This window comes from Phoca vitulina, unplaced genomic scaffold (genome assembly GCF_004348235.1).
Source record: "Phoca vitulina isolate PV1807 unplaced genomic scaffold, GSC_HSeal_1.0 scaffold30, whole genome shotgun sequence".
In the NCBI taxonomy this organism is placed as follows: Eukaryota; Metazoa; Chordata; class Mammalia; order Carnivora; family Phocidae; genus Phoca; species Phoca vitulina.
The window spans coordinates 689661-698981 of NW_022589733.1; the positions used below are offsets into that span (position 1 = coordinate 689661).

The window sequence follows — 9321 nt, forward strand, 5'->3', positions numbered from 1 at the left end:
CTTGCCTAGAGGGTTGGAACTTTCAGCCCCACCTGGCAAACTCCAGGGAACTGAATGAGTCTAGAGATTGAGTTCAATGGTCAATGATGTAAGCAATCATGCCTACCTAATGAAGCCTTGATAAAAACAAGGAGGCTTGGAGAGATTATGGGTTGGTGAGCATACCAGTTTGCTGGGAGGATGGCTCACCCAGAGAAGGCATGGAAACTTTGTGCCGTTGCCTCCCATCCCCCATAGCTTGCCCTATGCATCTCTTCCATTTAGCTGCTCCTGAGTTATATTCTTTTTCTTTCTTTCTTTCTTTTTTTTTTTATTTGACAGAGAGAGAGCACACAAGCAGGGGGAATGGGAAAGGGAGAAGCAGACTCCCCATGGAGCCCGGGCTCCATCCCAGGACCCTGGGATCATGACCTGAGCTGAAGGCAGACACTTAACTGACTGAGCCACCCAGGAGCCCCTGAGTTGTATTCTTTATAACAAAATTGTAATCATAAGGACAGTGCTTTCCTGAGTTCTGTGAGTCATTCTAGAGAATTACTGAGCCTGAGCGAGGTGTCATGGGACCCTTGAGTTTGTAGTTGTCTGGGCAGAAGTGCAGATAGCTTGGGGACTCTACCTGTGACTAGTGTCAAAGTGGGGGCGGTTTTGTGGGACTGAACCTTTAACCTTTTAGGTCCTAAGTTCAAATTCAGCTCTGACACTTATTAGCTATGTGATCTTCACAAGTAGCCCAATATCTCTGAACATCAGTATTCCTATCTATGTAATGAATCACAGTGATAAGTATGTCATAGGGTTGTTCTGAGCTTGTATGAAACAATGCAGTAAAGTACTTAGGACAGTGCCTGACACATTAAAAATGCTTAATAAATATTAGCTATAATTTTAAAAAATATTTTTATTAATAAAGAAAGCTTTGTACCAGGCCACCCTGGTGCTAAACCCAAATCACAGATAATGTTCTAGGTAAATATCTATGCCTGTTTCCCCAGGCATAAAATAAGAAACACATTGGGGTGCCTGGGTGGCTCAGTCGGTTAAGCGTCTGCCTTCGGCTCAGGTCATGATCCCAGGGTCCTGGGATGGAGCCCCGCGTCGGGCTCCCTGCTCGGCGGGAAGCCTGCTTCTCCCTCTCCCACTCCCCCTGCTTGTGTTCCCTCTCTCGCTGTCTCTCTCTCTCTGTCAAATAAATAAAATCTTTAAAAAAAGAAGAAGAAACACATTTCCTTTCTTTTTAAAAAATTTTTTATTGTTATGTTAATCACCATACATTACATCATTAGTTTTAGATTGTAGGAAACACATTTCCTTTCTTAAAACACAGAGGGGTCTGAAGAATGAACAAGAACTAGAATTTAAAAGCTAAAAGAATAGGGACGCCTGGGTGGCTCAGTCGTTAAGCGTCTGCCTCCGGCTTGGATCATGATCCCAGGGTCCTGGGATTGAGTCCCACATCGGGCTCCCTGCTCAGCGGGGAGCCTGTTTCTCTCTCTGCCTGCCGCTCCCCCTGCTTGTGCTCTCTCTCTCTGACAAATAAATAAAATCTAAAATAAATAAATAAGTAAAAGCTAAAAGAATAAATGAGAGCTACAAAGCATAAGGCCTTACATAAATATTTTTTCTCTTAAGTTCCTAGGTCCTGAAACTATTTTGCAAGCCTCTCTAGGTGAAAGATTCTATGGCTTCATGAAGAAAAAATCTGGGAAAGGGTAGAGAGGGAGCCAGCTGGAAATATTGATTCAAGCCATTGCTTAATATTTTGTCTGTGCTTTAAGGCACTGAATGGCTAAAGTCACTGAATTTGCTGCTCAGGATTCTCTTTATGTTGGTCCCTTGGACTGTTTCTGAAATCTTTCCCAAATGTCTTTGACTAAAGAAGTAAAGTCAAAGAGTTCACATCCCTGCAGGATCAGGAAGCAAGCAATCAAGGAATGTGGAACAACAAACACACTCTGAATGAAAGGGGTTGTATTTGCTCCTGAAGCTTATACAATTGCTCTTTCTCATTCGCTCCTCTACCCTTTCCTCTGCTCATGCTCCAATACCTCCTGGATTTCGTTGAGTCGGTTGCTAAGACCACAACATGCTGCCTCTGCTTTGAAATGTTATCAGTGCAATACTGAACTCTAAAGACTGCTTTTGTGAAATGTCTTTATTCTGTCTCCATCTCTGTAAATTACACTTATGCTGAACATGTTAGTTGCCTTGTCTAGCTTGGCTTTGTATCTTTACAAGTTTACCTTTAACCCACTTTGCTCCTCATTTTGAAAGCTTTACTGATGATACGTGTGTTCTGGCTATTAGCTCAACTCAACTAATATTTGCTTGTCAGGGAGGCAATAATTTGCCACAAATTGACTCAGAGCAGATGGGATCTCAACAAAATACCCCCTAATTTTCTCCTAAAATTTCAAGCCTTTGACTTAAAAAAAAAAAAAAAAAAAAATGAGGCCTTCCTTTCCAAAGGGAATCACTGAAGGGCAAGGATGGGCGCTGTCTGGTATGTGGCAGAGAGAGATGGAGAAGCCTGGCCAAATGCCTCCCAGAAACGCTCAGTGGCCATCTCTGAAACAGGCCATAAGCATTCTAAGATTTACATTGTTTCCCTTTTATAATTTTCTTACAATATACAGGAAATCCTTGTGATTATTTTTTATTATGGTAAAATATACATAATGTACACTTTGCTATTTTGAGCATTTCTAAGTGTACAGTCAGTGGAATTGAGCACATTTACATTCTTCTTTTTTTTTTTTTAAAGATTTTATTTATTTATTTGACAGAGAGAAACACAGCAAGAGAGGGAACACAAGCAGGGAGAGTGGGAGAGGGAGAAGCAGGTTTCTCATCATCACAGTCTGCTTGTACCCCAGCATGTACTGGGAGTCTGATGCGGGGCTCGATCCCAGGACCCTGGGATCATGAGCAGGGAGTCCGACGAGGCGATCGATCCCAGGACCCTGGGATCATGACCTGAGCTGAAGGCAGACACTTAACAACTGAGCCCCCAGGCGCCCCACATTTACATTCTTCTGTAACCATCACCACCATCCATCTCCAGAACATTTTCATCATCTCAAACTGACACTCTGTACCCATTAAACAACTTCCCATTCCACCTTTCCCCCAGCCCTTGGTAATCTAATTTCTGTTTCTATAAATTTGCCTATTCTGGGTGCCCTTTATAGAAGCAGAATCACAATAATTGTTCTTTTGTGCCTGCGTAATGTTCCTCTGTCCTTTCTACTTAGCATAATGTCTTTATGTTTCATTTATGTTGCAGCATGTGTCAGAACTTCCTTCCTTTTAAAGATCGAGTAACATTCCATTACATTTTGTTTACCCAATCATCTGTCAAGGGATAGTTGGATTGTTTCCACCTTTTGGCAATTGTGAATAATGCTTCTATGAACATAGGTGTACAAATAACTGTTAAAGTCCCTGCCTTCAATTCCTTTGTGAATATAGTTTACCCAGTGTGTGGAATTCTATGTTTTTTTTAAAACTTATTTTTATTTTTTATCATTATTTTTTAAAACACTGATAATACATTAAGCAAAAAAAAAAAAAAAGATTAGTCACCAGTAAGCCCACCACTCAAAGTGGCAGAGTGTTATCATTAACAGTAGAGTGTTTATTCTTTCAGACTTTCTAATCTACCCTAATATCCATAGGGAAAAGAAACTTTAAAAATATCATTTTAGGGGCACCTGGCTGGCTCAGTCTGTAGAGCAGGCAATTCTTGATCTTGGGGTCGTGAATTCAAGTCCCATGTTGGGCAGAGAGCCTACTGAAGAAAGTGAAAGAAAGAGAGAAAGAAAGAAAGAAAGAGAAAGAAAGAAAGAAAGAGAGAAAGAAAGAAAGAAAGAAAGAAAGAAAGAAAGAAAGAAAGAAAGAAAGAAAAGAAAGGGGAGGGAGGGAGAGAGGAAGAGGGAGGGGAGGGAAGAAGGAAGAAAGAGGGATCATTTTAGTCTTTCTAGCTCCAGGCCATCTTGGGCTGCTCTCAGTGGGGGGCATCCAACACCTATGGCAGGAAGATGGTGGCCACAAAGAATATGAAGAAGTCACTGGAGTTGATCAACTTTAGGCTCTAACTCATTAAGAAAAGTGAAAAGTACATGCTGGGGTACAAGCAGACTGTGATGATCAGACATGGTAAAGCAAAACTGGTCATCCTCGCCAACAACTGCCTGGTCTTGAGGAAATCTGAAATAGAATACTGCACATGTTGGCCAAAACTGGTGTCCGTCACTAAAGTGGCAATAATACTGATTTGGGCACAACATGTGGGAAATACTACAGAGTATGCATTCTGGCTATCATTGACCCAGGTGACTCTAATATCATTAGAAGCACGCCAGAACAGACTGGTGAAAAGTAAATTGTGCAAAATTTTTCTGTAATAAAACTGGCCTGAGCTTGTTTTAAAACTGTTAAGTATATAAATATATACTTATAATTAAAATATATAAGTATATATATTTAAATATATATAAATATATACTTATAATTAAAATATATAAGTATATATATTTAAATATATAATTTTAATTCTCTCAGCAACCCTCTGAGGAAGACACTGTCTTCACCTCACTGACAGGTAAGGACACTGAGGCTCAGTGAGCAGAGTTTTGCAGCTGTGACTGAGGAAGTCAGTTGGGCTGGAAGGGGAGGCTGGAATGTCTTCAAGCTAGAGCCAGTAACCCAGAAATCAGGTAGAAATGCAGGTCGTTTTTCAGATGAGGAGGCTAAGGCCAAAGAAGAGGACAGCGCTGGCTCAAGGTCACACAACAGATTAGTGACAGATTTGGAACCAGAAGTCAAACTCTCTTATCAATGCTTTTCCCACTATGATACTGCCTAGCCTGGCATTGCACCTGTGGTTCTCAAAATTTGGTGCACATCAAAATCCTGATTGTAGGAGGGGTGCCCGGCTGGCTCAGTCAGTTAAGCGCTGGACTCTTGATTTCGGCTCAGGTGACAATCTCAGGGTCATGAGATGGAACCCCATGTCCAGCTCTGAGCTGAGCATGGAGCCTGATTAAGATTCTCTCTCTTCCTGGGCGCCTGGGTGGCTCAGTTGGTTAAGCGACTGCCTTCGGCTCAGGTCATGATCCTGGAGTCCCAGGATCGAGGCCCGCATCGGGCTACCTGCTCAGCAGGGAGTCTGCTTCTCCCTCTCCTGCTCCCCCCTCTTGTGCTCTTTCTCTCTCTCACTCTCTCTCTCAAATAAATAAATAAAATCTTAAAAAAAAAAAAAAAGATTCTCTCTCTTCCTCTGCCCCGCCCCCCTGCTCATGCTCTCTCTCTCCAAAAAAAAAAAATTTTTTTTAATTAAAATTCCCGATTATAGGAAAATCCCTGGGCAAACCCACCCCTAGAGTTTTAGAACCAATAAGTCTGGAATCGGCACTTCAGGCAAACATTCAGGGGCTCCTTAGATAATACTTTAGAATCATTGTCCTGGGCCAAGACATTTGTTTATTGAGGGCACTAACTCACCCAGCTCCCCAAGTGTCCTTGGGAGCAAGAGATCAAGAGTTTCCTCTAAGTCACCCAAGCACCCAGCTTGAGCATGATTTGACATTCTGGAAGATCTTCCATCCCTCCTGTAGCCCCATAATGCCCATCTGTTGTTCTTGGAAAGCCCTCTCACTTTCTGTTCCGCTGAGGGGAACATCCCTCACTGACTCCAAGAACTGGCCACTCTGCACTCGTGGGGGCTACCCTTCCCATACTTACTATGCACCGCCCTTCTCCTGCTGGACTGCAACCACCTCGAGAGCACAGATCTTATAGAGTCTACTTCATTCATTCATTTATTCATTCAACAAAAATTTACTGAGAACTTCTGTGTGACAGGTGATATACTAGATTCTGGGGATGCAGAAGAGCCCGGCCGTTTCTCACCATTCCCTGGTCCAGGCCAACACTGGACTTTGTTGGTGCCACAGTTCATCCTCCTGCACCCTCAACTGCCCCTCTCCAATCCATCCTCATGCAGCAGAATTTTAACCAACTGAGCCACCCAGGTGCCCATGCAGCAGAATTTTAAACATGAATATGATCATGTGACTCCCCTACCCTAAGCCCTCCAGAGGCTTCTAATTGTTCTTAGGATGAAAACTGAAATTCTCACATTTAGGACCTAGGCTGCCTGTTCTAAACTGCTCACCTCTGACCCTTGTCTTCCAGCCCTGCTTCTCTCCCTCACTGTCTGCCCTGCAGTCACCCTAGCCTTCTTGGAGCTCCTTGGCGGTCCCTGGGTGGGGACATTTTGTGCCTCATCACTCACACTGAGATGGAGTGTGAGGTGCAAGATGGATATTAGGGATCTACTTCTGTAAGAGGAAGTGGGAGGCAGCAGGATTGAGCAGAGAAAGAAAAACCATGAAGCGGACCTGCCAAAGCCTCAGCCAACCTCCTGGGGAAGCCGTGGAACAAACACTGCTCCAGCACTTGCTGAGTCTTGCCTAGTCGCTGAGCCGAGGTTCTCCTGTTAGGGTGTGATGGCAACCTCAGGCCAGGCAGTTCTGTGCAAGTGAGGCAGACCCTGATGGCACTGGCAGGTGGAGGCTGGCTACGGACCACACCCCTTGATTGAAGGCAAATTCTCCCCTGCCTTTTTTTTTTTTTTTTTTTTTATTCTGAGTGCTTTTATTTGTTCCCCAAACTAATTTTTTACTCCCCTGCCTTTTTTTTTTTCAGGCAAGGTTTCCCTTGATGAGTGAGGGCACATCCCCGTGTCTACCACACCCATCAGTACTGCTGCCCCTTATCATCCTGCGAGGCTTCTCTGGGCAGTTCTCATAGGCTACTTCCTCTGGGAGACCTTCAGTCAGACTTCTGAGCTATAAGTACTCATAAAACTGTCCTTTTTCTCCCCAGCGGTTATCACAGTTTGCAATCACACGCTTGTGTGTGTGCTTATCTAATGGGTGTCTGCCTTTCCTAAGAAACTGTATGTCTGTGTAGGCAAGGACCATCTGTGTGACTCACTATAGTCCCAGAGCTCAGGTGAGCACCTGGCACACGGGAAGTGCTCAGTAAAAACTTGTTGAGGAATGACGACTAGTACCATGTCTTGCAAACAAATGACTCTCCAACTGTGTGGATCGTCAAGGACTTGTCGTGTATTTGGAGCTCTCACCCAGCTCATAGGGATGACTTTCATGACTGTTTCAATCAGGTTTTATCTTTAATATTTAGAAGCCTGCTCCTGCCCCACCCCAATCTGGTATAGGGGCAAAATTAAGGCAAAGTTCACTCTATTGCCACCACCACCATCACAACCACCACCCAAAAGCCTTTCTAGGGCTCAGTGCATTGCAATGGCAGTGCAAATTTCCAAACCCAGAGAGCTGCACAAGCCTGGTCCCTGCATGTATGGACTGAAGCGCTGGGTTAGAAATCACAGTTCGTGCTCTGCACTTGACTGTGCCACCTGAATAAGTCACTTAATCTCTCTGAGCTTCATCTGCAAGATGAGGATAATGCCTGCCTTTTTCACTTCATTGATGTCTATCAGGTTCAAATGCAGTGATAAGTATGAAAGTGCTCTGTAAATTGTAAAGTGTGGTTCACAGGAAAGAAAGGGGGCTTTCTTCTCGTGCAGTCATGAGCAGGTGGCAAAGGACACAATTGGGACATTAATTTGTTTTCTACAATGATGACGTGTGAGCCCACGTAGATGGACTGTGTGCTAGGCATTGTTTTTCCCAGTTTTGCAAATGGATTTGTGCTCATCTCTCTATGCCCACTCACCCTCCCAGCTCCCCTGCCCTTTCTGATCTGAGGTGGAGACAGCAGAAGTGCACTGACCCTTGGGTGAACAGTGAGGGACTGTGTTTACATCATATGTGGGTCAAGGTTAAATGTGTTTTAGAGGTAGATGGGTGTGTGGGTGTGTTTCTCCACAACTGGGCAGCGCAGGTGAGAACATGACATTGAAGGCAGTGGAATCCTTAGAGAAGCCAAGCTCCCTGGGGGGAATCTCTTACTGGGACAGAGGCCAGGAAGGAGGCAGTATCCGCGTGGATGCTGGGGGTGGAACCATTGATCAGAAGTCCAAGTAACCGTCCTTGGTGGGCAAGCCAGTTTGCTAACATAGGAATATTCAGAGAGATTTTCATTTCTGCTGCTCCCTCCATCCCCTTTCCCCCTTTATTGGTAATCAATTTATTTAATCCAACTATATGGCATTCTCTTGACAAGGATGAGTAAGACTAACCCACAGCACTAGGTTCCAAACTCTTGGCTTTTTCAGAGTTACCTCACTGAACTATCTTCACAGTCCCAAGAGGTAAGTGTGTCCCCCCATTTTACAGATGGGGAAACTAGGCTTACAAATGCTAAGTAACATGCTCAAAGTCAGCCAAGAGGTGATTATATGTATCTATGTTCAAACCCAGATCTTCTAGTACCTTTTCCCCTACACTGCTGTGTTTAAGTGCCCCTTGCCCCCTACTTCCATAAATCTAATATTGAGTGTGTGTGTTTGTTGGGGTGAGGGAGCTTTGGGCTGTTTTTCTGCAGGAAAACACCTAGACGCAGAATTTCCAAGAGGGGAAGGGACCTTAGGGGTCATTTAATCCAATTTACTTTGCCGATAGAGAATCTGAGGTCCAGAGAGGGAAAGTGACTTCTCCCACATGCTCTCTGGATTTTGGTGTCTCAGACCTGGTGTCTTCCATTCCGACTCTTGCCCTGCACTCACTCTGGGGGTGCCAAGGTGCCTTGCCTGGTAATACCTTTGCCAAAAAAAAAAAAAAAAAGCTACCCTATGCTGAGCATTCATTCTTCAACAAATATTTACTAGTGCCTACCTATCTGCCAGGAACCCTTACAGGTGCTATGAATAGGATGAATAGGAAAAACTGCCCTTCTGGAGCTTACATGGTGAATGCAGGAGATAGACCATAAGCCGGTAAGAGGTATCTAAACAAGATAATTTCAGATGCTTGCAAGGAAATAAAGAGGTAATGAAGGTAGGGAAGTGCTACAGATGAAGTCAGGAAAAGCCTGACCACCTGGTACCTGCCTGGTGCGGGTCCTTTAATTCTCACAACAATCCTTAGAGGCTAGGGTCAGACCTCCGCTTTGCTGACAAGGAAACTGACGTTCAGAAGGGTAAGAGTGGCAATCAAGTCCGAAACTCCTAAGCTCCACTTCCTACCAGCCCCCGTTGAGCGGCCACTGCCACCTTCGGGCCCTGGATGATGAAACCCGGGGCGAGGACTGCACCATCTCTCAGCCTGTCTCCGCGCAGGTGTTGGATAGTGCGGGGGGGGGGGGGGGGGGGGGGGGGGGGGGGGGGGGGGG

At 44.6% G+C, this 9321-nt stretch overlaps 1 pseudogene; it reads left to right on the top strand.

Moving 5' to 3' along the window:
* The first annotated feature begins 4037 nt into the window (after positions 1-4037).
* On the top strand, positions 4038-4381 carry LOC116644489 (annotated as a pseudogene).
* The last annotated feature ends 4940 nt before the right edge of the window (positions 4382-9321 follow it).